This window comes from Uloborus diversus, chromosome 2 (assembly GCF_026930045.1).
Source record: "Uloborus diversus isolate 005 chromosome 2, Udiv.v.3.1, whole genome shotgun sequence".
Lineage (NCBI taxonomy): Eukaryota > Metazoa > Arthropoda > Arachnida > Araneae > Uloboridae > Uloborus > Uloborus diversus.
Window position 1 is genome coordinate 85406591 of NC_072732.1, and position 20580 is coordinate 85427170.

Consider the following 20580-nt stretch of genomic DNA (forward strand, 5'->3'; position numbering starts at 1 on the left):
CAAGTAATTTAGTTTAACCGACGAAAACTCAGAACATATTATTATATGCTTGAAAAGGATTCTTAAAGCGATTTACTGTGTTATTATCATTATTGTTTTTTTAGCATTTCGAGGAATACGAAAATAGTTTTCTGTTTAAAACAAAGTTTTAAACATGATAAAACAATACATTCATACAATACACATTACAAAAATGTTTGATTACATTTTTCTGGCGTAAGAAGATTAATTGAATACTCTCCAAATTGTGGTAATTGTTTTCTTTCTATTTTCTCAACAGTAAATTGCAGACGATCTAATCCAATTATTATTGTTCACATTTGCAGAAAAGTATTTAAAAAAAAACATACTTTTACACGAATAAAGGTAAAACTACATTCTTGAAAATTTTCTTCTTTTATTTTTTAGCGAAAATAGCTTGTTAACCTTATTTAAAAATTCAAGGACTTTAGTGATTTGTTTTAAGTTTCTTTCCGAGTCAAGCTTTTTTTTCGCTGTACTGAAAATATTTAGAAGCATCTCATTTACAAAACTGAAGCTTTTTAATTGTTTTTGAGTGCAAGATAATTAACAATTTAATGAGATTTGTTGAAGTCAATTATCGGATTACTGTCTTATTGATTAAAATTAGGTTTTTGCGTGGGGAAATTGATTGTGTCCATGGTGTTTCAATTACTTTATAGATTTATGCTACTCGCATTTGCTAAGATAAGTTAGCCTTATGAAACAGTTTATTATCGTAATAATGTTGAACACAACCACACTGCACTGTATAAATATGTACGTACACACTCACACACACACACACATTCACACTTGATCTGCAACGTAATCTGTTCATTTTGGAGCGGTGATTGAAATAGCAACATTATAGGAGTGATTAAAAAAAAAAGATGCGAAAAAAATGAAAAATTTTTGTTATTTGACCTTTTTGTCAATTAAAAATTGTCCTCCTGTTAGTCAAAATTGTCAATCACATTGCCGATTTTTCCGAGAGTTATTCTCTTTTTCATCCAGTTCTACATCTTCCCATTCTTTGTGAATTTTTTTAAACATCTATAGCGAGCACATAATTTATTTTTCGTTTTCTCCATTTGCTGTTAAATTACAATTTTTCCTTTAACTCCACTTACTTATTTTCATTGAAATCAAAATCTTCATTGCACAGTAGTTTATGATTGAATTTGTTATTGGGTTTCAAGTTCCTCTTGCATTCTCATTTTTTCGACTTCGAATTTCTTTTTTGATATTTCACTCCTTCTCTTTTTTACGCATCAAATATCATCTAGTTTATGAAGTTTGTTCCTTACCTAAAAGGCTTTACCAAGCTTTTTGAAAATATATGTTTAACTGTCAGTTTATTTAAACGCATCTGCTAATTTAAAAGCAATTTCTTTAGTAGCATTCACGTATTTTGTAATTTACAGAAATGGTTTCTATTTTCCTTCAATTTTGGTAAAACACCAGTAGGGGCCAGTGCTTCAGTAGTCTCCACTTCAAGTTTTCTTATATACTTTGAAGAAAAAAATGAAGAATAATAATGTGATTTTTGTTGGTACTTAATGTAATTGTCATATTCAATTAATTTTATTCGTCAGTTATTTGAATTTAAAGTAATGAAAATTCTTCGGATGGGAGAATGTCAGATGGACGCTACTGAAATTTTCAGATATTGGACTGGCCGCTAATGGATCAAATTTGAAGCTTGGAGAAAATAAATATGGGAACAAATAGATAAAAAATTGAATAAATTGAAATTCTGGCACCTTTAAAAATGGGACGATTAAGGAAAAGTTGGATTATAATACTCTCATTAAGTTTCAAGAGAGGTAATTAATATTGTAAACCCACAGTTTAAAAATATACTTCACTGTGGTCAATACTAGCGTGTTTTAGACCTTGAAGTAGCCACTACTGAAGCACTGGCCACTACTTGTGTTTTCACCTTACCGGCATTAATAGACAATTGTGTCCAAGCTAGTTTATCTCTGTTGTTTGACAATATGACTTTGCATTCGGCTTTTGAGGTAGATTTAAATTATTAAAAGGGGAACTAATTTTGCATATAACCACAATATTTTGCTTATGATCTAAATATCTAATCAATATCTAAATATTAGCAGGGCTTTCATAATTTTATACGATCCTTTTGAATACAGGTAAAAACATTTTATGCTAAGATGAATACTTATTTCGCGACTTCTTTCATGCATTAAATCAGAGGTTTCCAAAGGGTGCACCACAAATTGTCCATGAAATTGATTCTTACGTCTGTAATATGGAAATAGGGGAATGTGGGACGAATAGAAATTGAGGAGTAAATTGAAATAGTAAAATAATTACCTATATTGCTTCACCACGTACGTAAATAAGATTTTAACTAAATTCTGAAACATACAGCTAATTCTAGTCGAAAAAGAAATTTCTGAAAAGATCAAGGTATACAATAACACCAAGCCTTTTTCAATATTTTATACCTATATTGTATTACTTTGTGGTTATCTGTTGCTAAAAAAAATGCTACTACAAAATGAAAAGTTTCATTAACATTTTAAGTATTAGTTGATACCTACTGATGTCCAGTGCAGTACTTATATAGTTACTATTAGGCATGATTTAAAATGTTTTTTGCAAATCGTCAAGTGCATATGGGGCAAAGTGAATGGGGCAATGGGAAATAGTTCTATTCACATATTTATTCATTCATCCGTTTAATCGTTTACATATCCGGCCATTAATAAATAAATTTACAATCCTTCATTAGTTAATTCATTTATTTACTTATTTTTTATTAATATTTTATTAAGTTAGTCAATTTTTATAAGAAATTATTCATTTTCTGCTTATGGTTTAGTTTTTTGTTCATTAATTTTTTTATTTAGTAACTTATTTTAAAATTCCTCTTAAAAAGTTTTAAAATTCCTTATGACTCCTTCTAATGTAATTTGTTTTCCTGTATAGATGATTATGTACTTAAAGTTTCTCACTCAACTCTCCTATACATTAGCAGTTACGAACGTTACTTTTTGATATGTGCGAAAAAAAGGGCAGCCGTGATTTGCAGTGGAGTTAACCAATATGGACTTTAAGCGGGGTACTCAACTTTTATCTGTATTGAATCTAAGAGTGCATCTAGAAATTCTTCAAGGGAAGGACAAAACTAAATTTTTAGAACTTCAATTTTGAAAAAATTACAAAGGAGAGTTTCCGAACCCTCTCCCTCTAATATAATCAAAAATTGTTCAAAATTGCATTCCTGGAACTGTAGTTTCGAAAAATTAGCTGAATGAATTGATTGACCTCATTATTTCCTCTAACGTTACTAAAGATGGCTTTAAATCGGTTTTTTAAAACTTCCTTTTTGTCAATTTTGCGACGGAAAAACTCCCAAACATCTTCTCTTCCTAATATCCTTGATGATAAAATCAATTTTTTAGAACCCCAATTTTTAAAATTTTGGATAGCGAGTTGATTATCTCCTCCCTTAGCGTCAACGAAATTGGCTCGCAATTACGCTTTTGAGTCTTGAAATACGAAACATTTTCTGTTGAGTTTATCAAAAACTGTCTAAGAAACGCTTTTGGAATTCAGTGTCGAAATATTGTCAGTATACTCCCTCAAGGGAGGGGTGATCGCCCCATCGGCCCTTCCTTGTATCCGCACATGACTGAATCAGAAATGCTCAAGTACAACAGAAAAGCTTTGTACGTTATTTTATAAAGCATTTTAAACAATTTTTCCTTTTCGGGCAAAACAGGCTTACACAAGGCAAAAAAATAGTCAACGTTTATACCTAATATTCAATTGATTTATAATTTTCATTAACTGTTTTTTATCTATTTCAATTAGCTTTGTTCTGAATATAGCATGACAGAAGTAAAACTAAGTCCAGGAAATGGTTTAAATGAAATATATGTATAAAATTATGGCTTAATGATATCTGTCATTATCATTAACTGGTGTAGCATTTAATAATTAATGCTTAATTTAATCACAATATCGTTAGCTTCCTTAGTCATTAATTTGAAGATACTTTATTTTCCCAATACACACAGATGCACTGTTTAGTGAAACATTTTCTCTGTTATAACTATTGCACCTAGTTTTATGACATAGAGAGGCTTCTGAAAATGTATGTTAACATACGCGCTATCAGCTTGCGTTAAGTTACTTGCGCTATCAGCGGTCGTTAAGCATATAATTATTATAACAGTAATGCTATTTACAGACATTTTGCTGGAAGAAAAAGTAAAGAAATTCAACGATTACTTTTGTGAGAGCTAAGTTGCTCATTGTCTTCAATTTGTAAATAATTAATGACTCGGTGAAATTTTACCTTCGTCTTAAACATTTTATTTAATATACAATTACAAAGATTCAATAAGAGATCAGAAAATGTATACCATATTTATATTTAATGATCCACGAACACGGTAGCGGAAGCATTCTTATTCATGGCAATAAAAATACTTTTCTTCTGCAACAGTTGTAATTAATTTTCAGTGTTTCTAAAGAGAAATTAATTTAACTTATTCCTTTGAAACTATGCTGCTTGAAGTATGGAAGTTCGGCCTCTTATCCGTTCAAATTTTCAATTAAAAAAGTTTACATTTTTTTGTATACATGTACGCATTTTACTTTTGTTCTTCACACTAATCGAAAGGTATGGTTAAAATAAGAAGATATATGGGAGCGTGTGGACACTTGATCCCTCAGGAGACTTATTTTCCCTCTCGAACTCGACACTGTAATAACATACAATTTTAATAAGTCGAGTCCGCCCATTAGAATATCGGTTAAAAGAATATTCCGCTTAATATAATGCAATTTCAATGTAATAACCAAAATGTAATGTGTTATTTTTCATCCCGGTTAATGGAACATCTTGCTCTTTAGAATATTTCTTCGTGGAAAAGCGGCTATTCCCTTTAAGCGTGTTCGACTGTAGTAGCAAAATTACGAAGTCGCCAAATTTGGTTTACATTCCCGAAGTGTGACACGACTCGTGTTGCCGCATGCTTCTGAGGTTATAGGTCATTTGTCGGCTTCTAATGAAGATATTGTCTTTGGATTGCGAATCAAAAATGTTGCTCGCTTTTTTGAAGAAACTAAACAGAACTTACATTGCATGAAATATACCAGACAAGCCCTGCTATTACATCCTGAAGTTCCAGTTACATTTTTTTTTATAGTTCCTCAGTCAGGAAGAGTGAATAACTGAGTTGGAGGCAGATGTCATCTCATTTAACCTGAGAGTGCCAACAAACTGGTAGATAAAGTGAATTTATCTCTCCAGCGAGTGTCCGCAACATGTTGCGGTTCGACTCGTGAACTGAAAGCAAAGCTTGGGTATTTAACACTAGAAAGACGGCGTTTTCCGTATACCTAGAAAGACTAGCAGCGGTCATTTTGACCGCCATACTTAAAAGATTAGAAATTTCTTCTTTTCGAGATTTTTAATCATAGAAAAGATTTGTTTCAATGCGTCATAAAGTAATATAACATTTTAATCATAATATGGTCTGCAAATCAGTCTCAGGCACTTTTATTTAAATTTTATATACGATCAAGTGCTTTACATAATTGGTATTGATAAGGAGTAAATTTGTACAAAAAGGAGGAACGTTTCTTATCATGTAATAACTAACAAGAATTTTTCACCATGCATGTGATAGTTTTAAAAAATACTTAAATATCGCAATATATCGTACATTACTATCTTTTTCACCATTTAGAAAAAAGTCATCGTTGTCACTTTGCCTGCATCTGAGCAATAAGCATTTTTTTTTCAATCAGAACAAATATTCGTAGATTTATTTTCGCATTGTTCCCTTTGATGCTGTGTGACTTTTGTTTGAGGTAGTGACTTTATTATATATAACAAAATTGATCAGTGGAGGTTACTTGTAGAAAATGAAGAGTTCTGTTTTTGAATATTTTTGTGTGTTTTTTTTCCGACGATGGACTCTTTTATCTTTTTCTTTTACTGATTTCTATATCTTGCGCATCAGTTTTTATTAGCGAGGTTTCTTCTGATTCTGACTCTGAAGAACATTCTTTTTCTGCAAATTAAGGTTCCGAAAAATGTTCGCATCAATCTGATGAAATCAGGACATTTTCATTGCTAGGAATATATTCCTCTTCAGATAAGTCAGACTGTTCATCCAAACCAGAATATGTTTTAGATAAATCTTCAACAGTTTCAGGAATTCTTGTACTGGTAAGTTTGTCAATGAATCCTATGTTCAACTGTTATTGCTAAAAATTGTTCTGATAAGTTTTGCGATTTTAACGATTCTTCACGACATCCCAAAGAGAATTATTTGACTGAGCACTTCAATATCATTGAAGGAAGTAAACGTCAATGCTTCAAGCAATACACCTGTATTGGTGTCGAAAATAATTCCAACACAAATTTCTGAAATCCACCTGTTTATAACTGCTTCTTTTCAGACCCAAAATAATTTCACGTGTCGCAGTCCCATGCTTTTAAAATTCCTTTGTCAACATTTTCCCTGTGCAGTTAGCAGAAAAATCAAACCATGTGACCAGCAAGTGCTTCTCATTTTCCTAACAGTTGAAAGAATTAAACCTGACCAGCAGGTGCCTATCAAGCCCAAAAGAACATTACTCCCCCTGATTAATAACAAAAAGTCATAGTACACTTATCTAATAAGAGAAAAAAGAAGAAAACGGATGCATAAATGAAGGTTCATTGAGCGGTCAAAATGACCGTAGCCAGTCTTTTTAGGTATAAACATTTATAGCGTCTGTAACAATTAGGCAAAATAGATAAAATTTACTGTTTTAAGATCTTAATAAATAGTTAGGAAAAGTCAGTGAAGGAAAAAGAGCTTGAAAATAAAACGCAGCAAATATGAGCATTTGAAGATCGTTTGCGGTCAAAATGACCGCTTCCGACTTTCTAGTGAGCTAATAATTCTAGTTTAGCTATACTTACTGTACTTGCTTGATGATACAGCCATTGGTAAAAAAGAAAGACGCGTAATTATTGAGCACAATTCACTTCTGCTCGGTTCTGATTGTAAAAAATGTTCTGCAAACCTTCTAAGGAGCTGAGTTGAATCCCGTAACAAATTTCGCAACATTTTAAAACCAATAACATAAATTGATTTCGTTTTTACAGACAAAATTTATTTTTTATAAGACAAAGGAGCCTGAAATCTTTTTCATCAATCAAACAGAATTATAACAACTATATGTTTCGAAAATCGGAAGTTTGACAAGAAATGAAAGACAAAGTCTTGAAAATGCTAGGAAGGATAAGATCCCTTCAAACTAAAAGATTTTTCTCCGTGAGAGAATAATGATTGATGGATGGAAAAGAATCGAGTTTAAATGTATGATTTCTTTGAAATGAAAATAGCATAGATGACATTTGTGAAGTATGAAGTTAGAATTTGTTAATGTATCGGGAAAAGATGTAACTTTATTCATAAAGAAATGTTTGAGCTAATTAATAGATTTATAAAGGGAGAAAAAGCACAACCACTCATTAAGAAAATTACAGAACGAGCTCTAGACATAACACTCAAATCTTGAAAATAAGCCACTAAATAACTTCTCAGTTACGTAATCTAAACAATCCTAACTTAGCAAAAATATTTTTGTGCCTCCTGTCAATTATAAACAGTGTAGTTGTAAATTATATATGTATTTGTTCTTATTACAAGCTTAAATAGATCTGATCAATTTCTTATAGATTTTGTAACTACCTTTAAATTACGCCAAAACAAATCCATTGAACTAAAATTTGGGTAGAGTAAACGTAAGACAAAAATGTGAAACTGTAAGAAAGCTATTTTTCTTCAATCATTTTTCTCGGTGTTGAAGAAGAATTATCTTTAACTTCCAAAAGGTTTTCATGTTTTTCATTGTAAATGCAAGGAAATCAGCATTGGACTTAAATATATGAGTATACGTTGTAAAATCCATGCTATAAGTAAGAAAATCCCTTGCATTTACCTTATAACTTTAAAAATGAATTGAAATATTTAATTACACCCTACTAAACGTAATATATAAATGTGAAACTGTGAGACAGCTATTTTTCTCCAATCATTTAGTTTTTCTCGTGCTGAAGTTATTTTTTTAACTTAGAAAAAGTTTTAAAACCTTTTCTTGCAAATGCTAACTACGAAATAGCATTCAGCTTAAATATGTAAACTGCGCAGTATATGTTAAGAAAATAACTTGCATTCTTTTCCTTGCACCTTTTGAAATTTGAATTGAAAAAAAATAAAAAATTAATTACATTTTGCAGACCATACTAAAGACTTCTACCTAAGAGCCTTCAGTTAAAGAAAATACTTGTGGTGGCAGTTTTTGCTTGAGAGTTTAAACTGAATGTCGTACAATCGTCCTATTTATGGTGCAGTTGAAAAGGACAGGTCCAACCTCATGTTTGAAATTTGTTTTTATCTGGGAATAAAACCCCCCTTTTTTTATAGCTCCGAACATTCGTAGGTATGAGTATTTCGGGAAGAAAAATATGTTTAGGGGAAATCATTAGCTTTGGGCTCCCAACCAGTAACGGACAGAGTTGTTTTCTATTGTCAGTATCAAGTTTGTAATCGTTATTCCAGGAACACTATCAGTGGATTCGCAAAGTTGCATCTTTCAAGATCACAACAAAAACATATTTCCAAACATAAGATTTTATTTGCAGTGCAATTTATTATTTTAATACTTCTCAATCACAAATAACACATTTTCTTTCCATTAAGTTCTTGAAAGGGTTCTTTCATAAGGATCTGAGATTGCTGTTTTTTTTTTTATTTTCTTTTAATTTTTAAAGCAGATCACTGTTACATTGGTATACTCAGCTGTTTTTCGTATCAAATAGGTATATTTTTGCTTTTAACAAGGAAAAAATTAAGATCCTTTCAAGCTATTGTACCCATAACTATTCAAGTAAATGCAAAGTTATCATTTCATTAGGTTTCTGGCTTACCCTAAACCAATATGTCAAATAAAGTTAAATAAAAACATTTAAAGAAATCCAAAAGAGCATTTGCAGATTTTATTGCTTCTAATTAAAATTTCAAAAATCAGAAAAGTGCTCCCAAACTTCAACGCAGAGGACTATAGTTCTGAAACTTTTACAAATAAATAGTGTTGTTGGCTGCAACAAGAAAAAATATCAACGTTGGCCATACCTAATGTCAGAACTGGGAAACTTAGGGGGAAGAAATTGGGAACGGGGACGTATTAGGGATACTTTATCCTATAAAGTGCATTAAAAGTTAATGGGTATTTTCAAAAGTTAATGAACGGAATAAACTGATCTGCATAATAACTTTATACGTTATTTAAAAGTAGTAAATCATGAAAAGCCTAAAAATAAAAGAATTGAGCATTATAAGACGTATATAAGCTAAAGACATAGTTATAAATATCTTTTCTTCTGAAAAACATAAGCAAAAAAGCAATGTTCATCAACAAAAAAGAGAAACTTCTGCTAGAAGAATATGAAAGCAAGATTTTATGTTCATTGGACAATTGTTAACTAGCTTTTTATATGATTAAGTTAAACATATAAATATAAAAAGAGAGGATTTTGAAAAAATATTCAAAATTACATTTTTTTCTAGTTAGTTTAATATGCATGTTTTCCCGCTTATGTTTAAAATTCTTTATTTTCTACATTAAATTTTCTATGATCAATTGGAAAATATCCTGACTAAGTATTTTAAGAAAATAAGCTATCTTAATCTCTATTTTTTATTCGTCGCAGGTTTATAAACTTTTCTACAGCTGAATCATTTATGTTCTTTATGTTAATACTGAACAAACGAGAGGAATGGTTTTGATTTTTTTTTTGAAGAAGATTAGTGGTTTTTACTAACACAAACTTCAATCTTGAATGATATGTGTAGAGGAATGTGGGGCAAAGTGAAATAGTTAATATAACTTTATTTTTTTAGAATGGAGAAATTGAAAATTTGTTCTGAAAATTATGGCACATAAAAAGGGAACTATACATTTTAAAATAAAACTTGCATTGAAACGTTACTTTTTCTTTTTAGCAGTAAACTTGTACCTCCAAAAAAAGGCAGAAAATTTTCTCTTTTGACATAGGGCAAAGTGGAAAACAAAACATTTTTCTAATGAATATTTTTTACTCGATTGTTACAGATATTTTTGGATCAAATAAATGAGTAAATAAAAAACTGAATGAATAAATGGAAAAGAAAGGAAACAAAACAGGAATAAGTAAATAAATAAATTAGTTAATATGTGAGGGAGAAAAAATCAGTGAATAAAATATTAAAGGAATTATTAATGAATGAACTTGTAAGAGTGATTTGATGAAGGATTGTAATAATAGTAAATGAAATGAACTATTTCACTTTGCCCACCATTCTCTTTGCCCCGCATGCCCTTTACTAACGGTACTAAGCATTTAAAATACAAATAAACTTATTATTAAATAAAAAATAGTGCACCGGTGCACCGAATATTATTAGGCCTCACGTAATATTTACAATCTCAATAACAAAATCTTTATCACTTATTATTGACCAAAATAATTCTTGACTTATTACAAAATATTGGATCATGAGTATCAATTTTAGAAATTTGCATGCATTATGATATTCTTTGATTTTTAGAGGTATTTTTTTCTTGACTGGAGTAGACTGTATGTGATAGCAAATAGGCAAAATATTACGAGGTAGATGGCTCTAAGATCAAAGTAAATGTTTCACCATTTCACTTCGCCTCACATTTCCAAACCTTAATTAAAATGTACTTTATTTTGTATACGTATTTTCAAGTTTAAATTAAATTCTTAGCAATAATCTAAAGAAAATGTGAAAAGCAAAATGGTGCAGCAAAAATGAAAGGGATGTAAGTGACAAAAACCTTTTTTTGCTAAAGGTGATTGCCATTTTCGAATACTATTCTAGCTTTAAGATAGTAGTATTTTGAAGTCACTGTATTTTAGTACCTGGTTGTACTGCCCCTAATATATCTTGCCGCAAAACATAATTCCGTTTCTCCTAGCGTGTGCCCTCTCTATCTGAAAATTTTATCTTTCTCACTTACATAATTATGCTGCTAGATAACTCGTAAACTCATATTTGGAGTATGTATAAGTTTCTAAAGAAAAGTGGGGCAGGGGGGAATGGAATTTTTAATAGTGTGACGTTATTCTTATAAATTATAACTATTCTGAATAGTTGTATTATTTCAAATGTTTTGTTAAAGATAGATGGGCCAATAATCCATTAGACAAGAACTGATATTGCTATCAGTTCATTTATATATTTTATTAAAGAAGCAGTTTTCCATTCTCACATTCTGCTTCGGTTGCAAAATAAAGTAAATATTTTTTAATACAGTATTGTAAGGTAACATTGCACAAACTGCTCAGACATAAACGAGAAAAATATTCTTACTTACTAAGGGATGCAATCTGCTACTATTATTGTTCACTTTATTGTAGTCATAAAAAATAAAATCAAAATAAAAGTCAGAAATCAAACAAAGTGTCGTTTAATCTGCACGCAGTTATTCATGCCAAGTCCAATGGGTTCGTTTCCAAAATTTTAAAATTATTTTTTTCTGAAAAAGCATGCTGAAAAAAAAGGTTCTGACCATTTTTTAAATAATTTATTTAAGTTTAATATTTTTAAAAAATTACTTTAATCGGTGTGCTTTTATTGTTTACAAATATTGCCGATGACATCACAAATGATGAAATGCCATTTAGTGTTGCCATTCACTGAGCAAAATATTTAATTCGCATCTTTACTCACGTGTTTTGGCAACGATATGGTTGATGGTAGGCGCAGAGCGCAATATTTGATTCGTTTGTTGATTATCATAACGTGGAACGTATTAGAAAGATGCGCCAAAATGCATCATTTGTGACGTCATAAAGACCACGCCTTGTTTGAAAAATCGGACATTTAAAAAAAATAATTAAAAAATAACTGTTGGGAAAATGAAAATATTTTCTGGGTCTATGTTTTTTTTTTTGCTTATTCTATCAATTTCAGTGACTAAAATAATACTTTTGACTGAAGGAAACAGCTCCATTGCCATTTTAAATTTACCTGTATAAAATTCGATGTAAACAAAGTAGCGAAAGCATTCTTTTTCACGTAGAAAACCAAAGCATTACATCCATGAAATTTTTACTGAACAAAGATTTCACACACTTTAGAAGATTTTAACCTTTGTGTTCAAAAGTCAATATTTTGTAACGCAATCTTGAAAAATACTCAGACAAGTGCTTTGTTTAGGAGATAATATACTTTAGATTGTTTATAGACATTGGAAACTTAAACTATTGTAAACGGTTTTGTTTGAGTTCTGCTGCTTATAAGCTTTCTGCAAAAATCATAGCTGTATTGAAAGGGTAAATGAAAGAAGGTTGCTTGCCATCTATGCAAACATTGGATAATAAGAATAAATGTAAATCTTTATAGAAATTTTTATGTGTGATAAACTACACGCAAATAATTTTATTTATTTTTGATAATACCGATGATCGTGCTGCAAAATTCCTAACATGTTTATTGGTCTTTCAAGTGCATATTTAAAAGCATAATTAATGTACCTGAAGGTTGTTTTCGCTTAAATTATTCGTTCAGAAGCATTTAAATTAATTACTGTTAAATAATTGGGTGTTTAGGGAAGAGGGAAAATACAGATTTATATCTAAAACATTACACGCGTTATCAACAATACCAAAATTGAGTCATAAGTCCAAATTCAAATCTTGATCAAGACGTAGAAACTTGTTTAAAATTATATAGTTATCGTAAATTTAAAGTATTACAAATATAGTCCTGCAAATAGGTCTTTAGTTTGATGATTAGGTAGATAGGAAGTGTAGGATGAAACACGGCATGCAGACGCCTCCTTTTGGTGAGTTCTGGGTTGTCAATGTAATAAAACACAATTGGATTTCCAACAGAGGACTGCATATTTTACAGCTATTGCAAAAAATATATATAACTGGATTATAAAAGAAGAAATACTGCAATGTGCAAGTAAAAAGACGATTTTAATTAATTTCGCGCAACTTTACGGCCCATGTACAAACTAAAAACTGTAAAGGAATGTAAAATATTTTAAAGATATATGAAAAAATGTTAAAAGGAAGTTTTAAAAGGTAATTAGAAAAACCAGATTCTTTGTATATTCATAAAAACGTTTTTAAAATTGACTACTTCTGAAGTTGATCGAACTTCGAAGTTCAGGCGCAATCCAAAGTCAGAAATATTTAGATTTAAAATTATGTTTCTCATATTTAAGATGCCAATCCTCAACTATTTTTGATATTAAAAGTTTCTTTTCGGAAATATTCTTTTTTTTTTTTTTTTGGCCCGCCCCATTATACTTTTGTTTTTTTATATAAAGACATAAAAGCGCTTATGGTTATTTTAATTATTTAAATAAATATTTTAAGGACACTATTATTTTTTTCGAGTATATTAATTGATCGTCAAAAATGTTTGATATCCCTTTCTGTTTTAAAAGAGCGAAATCATTTTTCTAATACGTGTATGCACTGGAGATCGATAAAAGCAGAATTCTTTCTTCGAAGTTTTGTGACGATATGAAATCATTGTTTGAAAACCTGAAGCATAAATTAAAACCTACATTTAAAAGCCATTCTCGATGTAGTTTATTTCAAAGAGTAAATCTCTTTGTTTATTTAAATCTTGTTTTCTTTCAATCCTACACTATTCTCCAATTGGTGTGAAACAAAACATTTTCCAGGGTCATTTATACAATAATCCCTTTTATCTATTGTCGAGACATTTTTTCTTTTTCATTCCGAAATTAAGTGTTTCGTAATGGATGTCTATTGTACTGCTACTTTTAAAGAGTGATTGTTTATCAAATAAAAGATCACTTAGTCGCATAAGGATGAGAGTTTTCGGCTGAAGGAAGTAAAATCTTATTTGAGTGTTTTCGAGTCTAAGCTCCTTACAGTTATCCCTAAGACTTCAATAAAAATATTTTTCTTACACTTTCATTGATATTGCTTTGATATTTGACGGTAAAAGTAAAAGAATCGTACGGCATTGCAGGAAACTTTTTTTTTGGAAATTATATCCTATTTATTTCATCAATGTTTTTCAGTTTCATCACAAGGGACATTGTAAAGAAATATTTTGTGAAATAAGTATAAAAAATAATAAATCAAACTCCGTGCTTTGTCATAATTGGCAAAACATAAGCGTCTCGAGCTGAGGTCTTCAATTCAAATTTTAGCAAGATACTGAATGTTATTCATTGGATAAGTCTGATCACATCCTGGCGGTTTGTATCAGATTTCAAACCACAGGGTCCGCCTGTAACCAGTAAAAGCACTTTGTCTTTGGCCAGTTCATCCAAAAGTAAGATTATACGGTTATTGAGAGTTTAGGTTAGAATCAAAATCCCAAGTATCAAAAAAATTAATCAAAGTACTACAGTACACACCAAATAATAAAGTAGTAGTTTATGTTTTATAACAGAATACTTTATTTTGGAGTAGGTATATTTAATTAAATATCTAATTAATATTAAATTTGTATTCAAATTAAAATTATAAATAAAAAACTTCAAGCTAGTAAGTAATCTTACTCATTATTAAACATTTCCAATTTTTACCAAAAAAGAATGTTACCACAATTATGAAACAAATGATATAACACATTAAAACGTTTTAACTTGTAATTCATTATCTCGTAATACTAAAGTCTAAAATAAGTATCCACTTTTTTTAAACATTATTATTTTTGCCAGCATAAATTAGTAAAACTGGATTTAAGGGAAGAAAAAGGAAAAGAAAAACGAGTCTAAAAACAAACAGTGAAGACAAGTTAAGCTTTCTTACTTTATTGAATGATTTTTTCTTTTCTCATGTGTTTTCTTTACTTAGTTTTAAAATATAATAAGAAAAACACTTTTTGTTTAAAAATATTCGTGTGTCCTTTAAGTGAACAAACTTTGCCAAATCACTCTCATTTAAGAGAGGAAAGTAATTTTACAGAGAAGATCTATGTCCCTCGGGAATTATAAAGGTTTTATCCTTTACAAATATTCTAATCTAATGAATTTAAGCTATTACGAAGTAGGGTATTTGTTTAAAAAGTTAGTTTGTAAAGATACATAAGCTTTCGTCCCCAATACTGTTTGCTTTGAAAGATTTTCTGATTCATCTACAAGAATATTAAACCCAAGTTTCGAAAAAGAAGCTTTTAGTTATTTTTTAATTCCCCGGGGGATATGAAAGATAGAAAAACAAGGTGCCGCTCCTCGTTGAAGAAAACCTTAGTGCAGGAATTAGTAAATGGAGGGAGAAACTCCAATCATTGGCAAAGCAAAAACTGAGGCAAAGACCCCGAATCAAGTGCCTCAACAACGACGAATGGTTGACAAGTTTTGCGCGGAACTAGCGAAAGAAACCTGATTTCTTCCAATGCTTCGCTTCAAAATCTATCACTTAACCTTGGATCTTTGCTTTACGGATGAACATATTCCCTCCCTCCATTTTATCACTTCTCAATAAGTAAACCGTCAGTTAAGTTGAAATAAAAACTCGCTTGATAAATTTTGAATCATTCATGTGAAAATATTATTTGTGCGTGTTGAGGTTGTTTTTTAAGTATTTACTAGAAACTATGGTTCAAAAATAGTAAAAATAAGCTCTTGGAAGTTATCGAATATCTTACGTTCAGAAGTACAAAGAAATGGAATAATAAGTCTGCAAAACAGGCAGTAATTGCCAAACTTATTATTTTATTAATATTCTGATTTTTTATATGCTGTTAACATCCTAAGCAATACTGGGAAACTAGGTTTATTATTTGGAAATACCCTTTTTGTATAAAGGGAAAGAGTCTGATTTTATTTTTGACTCTGCGTTTGAAACTGATAGTTTCTCATCAAGAATTCCAACAATTTTCAATGTACTTAAGATTCTCTTCTAATTCATAAGTAATATATTACAACGCCAAGATAAGTTGAATTTATTTATTTATTTTTTGTTCCTGATCCGTTTAAGTAAAACTGCTTAAAATGATTATAATGTTTGGCTTAGCTATTTGTTTATAACAAAGCAAAGCTTATATTTTTTGATATACGTACGGCTTTTCCAAGAAACGGACGGCATACAGGGCCAGTGTTGGATTTACATAAAAACTGAGAAATTATGTTTTAGGACCCAGCTTTGTTTGGGGCCCCCATCTCTCCAAAAGTTGCATGGTTCATTCCAAAAAATGACAAGTACTTGAAAAAGTTAGTTTCAATTTAAAGTTCTTGAAAACCTTAAACGTTTGGAAACTTTAGTTACAAACATTGGGTTTTAAAATTTCAAACAAATGCAAGGAAGACATGCCAAAATAAACAAATTCAGCTTCTTCTTACGTCCTGCAACAAAAATGTAAAAACACGAGTTGTTACAGTTCCGCAGCATATTACTTAAGATAATTTTTTTTGACTCTCTTGCTACACATCTTGCTATTTATTTAATCCCGAATTTAGTATTAGAAGTAATTTTGTTATTGCTAGCTTTTATCTTACTTCTACTACATGCTGTCAAATCTGTAAAATGACCAAGTTCTCAAAAGTTTCCAATTCAACATTAATACCTATAGAGGTTATTGATCAAGAGTTGCTTGACTCTCGGTCTAAACGAGCTGATGTGTGCATCACATGACTTCCTTTTTCTTCAATTTAATGCCATTTCCCCCATCATTGGCAATTTTAATGTGATTCAATTGTTTACTCTCTAAATATCACCAACAGTAGCCAAATTAAAATCAAATTTAAAATTTGAAAAACCGCCAAATTAGTCGCCAAGTTGGCGACAAAACTTGGCGACCTAAAGACTGGCGATACATCGCCAAGTGTCCGACAAATTATAACACCACTTGAGTTTACATCGAAATAAACAATGATTTTCCCCCAAAAAATGGCAAAAGACCCCCTTAGAAACATCCGAATGCATCCAAAATTGAAAGTGCACAACTAGGTCCCACTAGGAGTCTACGTACCAAATTTCAACTTTCTAGGACATACCGTTTTTGACTTATGCGAGATACATACACACATACACACATACGCACATACGCACATACATACGTACATACAGACGTCACGAGAAAATTCGTTGTAATTAACTCAGGGGTTGCCAAAATGGATATTTCGAGTATCTGTAGTTTCCTAGGCATATATCCACGTGTGGCCGAGTCAAAAAAAAAAAAAAAACTCAACATTCATTCGGGGGTGAGAAAAACGGAAATTAAGGCCGATTTTTGGGTGAAAATTTTTTCGCGAATACAATTCGGAACTCCAGCGCTCGAATACGCTACCTTGCGGTGATTTATAAAACTGCGAATGCAACTAAAACATTGCCACGTTGCGCTCCACTTGTATCTGTTGACGTAAACGCGGTCAGTTTGTTCTGAGTAACGCATTCAACATGTCTAAGAACGCATTCAACAACAGAAATTAATTCGTCCCTTAGTAGTATTCTCGAGCTTCTCAAAATAATGTTAGTTTTCCTTATTTCTTTCAAAAAAGTATTAAATGGTGGAAGCGTAAACAAGAAAACTCTGGATTAACAAAATTGGATAACGTTATACCAGGTAAAATTTTTTATTGTTTTGTATGAATTTGTAAGAATATGAGTTTTTTTTTATCTTAAATTAATTTAACTAATCATATTTTACAGCAGCATTTAGTTGGAATGGACAGTATGCAAAATATTTTCTTGAATTTATTATCGTAGAACAAAATGAAAAATGTTTAACCGAGAAAGAATTTACTTTATTCCTTTTATTCTCAGCTGAAAGGTTTCGCCAAATTTGTTTAGGGTTATAGTTTTGGAATTGTGCGAGCAAAGTAGCCTTGGCGAGATTTCGCGTTTTTAGTTAAACCATTTTTAATTTTTATCATGAGTGGAATAAAATGATAGTAAGATTACAGAATTCGATAAGTAAAAAGAAATAATGGTCAATCAACTGAAAAGAAAACTACCACCATATATAAACTGTGAGTACACATTTTATTTATTTTGTTCTGAGTGAATTTGAATAAATATCAGTTTTTCAATTCGATGAAGAAAAAAAACGAACTTAACAACATTGACTGGACACTTTTCCTCAACCTAATTCCACATAAATGATTTAAATAACCTTTGTTATTACAGTATCCTACTGAAATAGAAAGTATGCAAATAAATTTTCTTGAAAATATTTATCGCAGAACAGATTGAAAAATCCAGAAAGAACGTTAAGAATTTGAACAATAAAAAAAAAGTTCGCCAAAAATCTGTTTATAAGGTTATGGTTTTAAAATTGTGTGAAAGAATAATGTATCTTGTCAAGATTTCGCATATCAGGTAAATCATTTCCATGACGAATGAATTAATAAATGCATGATTTCTTTAGATATCCAATCATATAGTCATAGAAATAAATTATCTAGAGTTAAACGTTACTCTTAACAGTCTGCCACGTATGTGCACTATGTGACAAAAATGTCAACAAATGCCGGAAATGTCACGAAACTGAACTTAATATGTACTAATGTATAGAAAAAACGGTACAAAATGAAAATGCCGTTCGAAGCGAACCAAAAATTTATGAATTCCGAATTCAACATCGTGAAAATGGCTGCTTCATAACAACTTACTGTGTGTTCTGCATTAATTGTTTACTTTCGTAATACTTTTTGGTTTCTAATCTCTTGCTATATGGGTCAGAATAACCAAAAGACTTTGAAAAATCTTTTCAAATGAATAAAGCGAAAAAATCATACATAACAACAAAAATCACAACACTTTTAGCATTTTCTTCGTTACCACATGCGTTTGTTTTAGTTTTTAATTCCGCCATTAGATAGTGACTGCAGTGCCCCCTATAGTTCGTTGGAGTTGCGAATACTTCCTTTTTTGTAAAAGGAAGTAAAAAAAAAAAAACAGAGCTGTCTTTTTGATCTTTTCCACCCAGTGAAGCCACATGCAGTGGTAAGGTCAAAAGAGACAAGAACGTGAAGATGAAAAATATACAGGCGCAAAAAGTGAAAATTAATGTCAACCAACCTTATGGACGATTCAAATGTGTCAGCTGCTCAGCTACCCTAGATTTCTGATATGGCTCCGCTTAACTTAACCTTGTTGAAAAAAATGACACAAAAGCACACATGATTTTGAGAGCTGACAAAACCAAAGAGAATTGCACCAGTGCTCAGTAGGAAACATGGAAATGGGGAAGCAATACAGTAGAAGTTAGTTTTAAAACCTTTTAATGTATTATAACATTCATTTGAATAAATATCACCTAAACGATTAACTGGCATTTTTGTCTGCATGTGTTTCGACTTAATAAAAAAAAAGTCAAGTTAATATGTTTGGTAGTATTACTTGTAAAAAATAATATGTTGTGTGTTTGTTGGCAGTTATATAAATAATTATGTTCCCATAGCGAATAAAAGAATATACTCTCGTTTATATTCGAATATATCTCGTATATATATTTGAATATATATATATCTAATATACCCAATAAACGACTGCTTATTGATTTTATGCTAAGCAAAATACGTAAAAGTTGTTCTCAATGTTTCAAGTATGATCAGAAAGCTGCTAAAAGGACTTTTACCAAATTAATAACCAGATACAGACAAAAAAAAAAAAAAAAAAACATTGAAGAGCCTAAACATATTTATTTTTTAAGGGATGAGTTTGCGAAGAGAATTGAAACCATTTTTTAAATTTACTTTTGTTTAATCATTCAGTTTATTTCAGCTGAAATTGAAAAAAAAAAAAAAATCTGTATCTAAATAATTTAAACCTTTACGCTTTTCAAGTTTCTGTACATGAGTTCTAGATTGAAGTGTGCAGGCTTAGTTAAATTCAATTTAAATTGATTTTGCTTTGTATTTCACGTTTCCCCAATTTTCAATTCTCGTATTTTTGTTTCTAGAGGAAACTTCTTCGGCATAGCTCTGAATAGACGTATTAAAAACAACAGATGTTATATTAAAATTCAAACACTTCAAATGATTGAAAAGAAAAAGGGATTTAAATCCGTTTTTGTATCATAAAATGAGAATAGAAACTAAGAGATCATTTCTTTCGAAACTGTTTTCAAGAAATTGCAAACAATAATTTCACGAATAATTTCGTGGAAAAGTAAATGGATGGGTAAATAAAACGTCTCACTGGTAAACAGAATTCAAAGACCAAAAAGCTCAGTTTTCTACTTCACCGTTCGCAGGATCGATGACAATGAAGGAAGAACGTATCGATTTAATACCAACACATCCATTTTATTCCGGGGCATTGAATAGAAAGTAAAGCATCTTATTATACTAAGAAAATATGCCAGGTCATAGGGCAGGGTTTCGGCGTAAGCTTTTTTTCTCAAAATGGTGGTATGGCTTTTAGCTTAAATGAAACAAAAAACTGAAATGTTTGTTAAGTTGAAATTATGGGAATAAAACTTAAAATATTTAAGTGAGATTTGTAGACCAAACCTATGTGACTTATCCTTCATTTATAACGTATTTGATTCCTTTCAAAGACCAATGCGTAAAATTATTTTT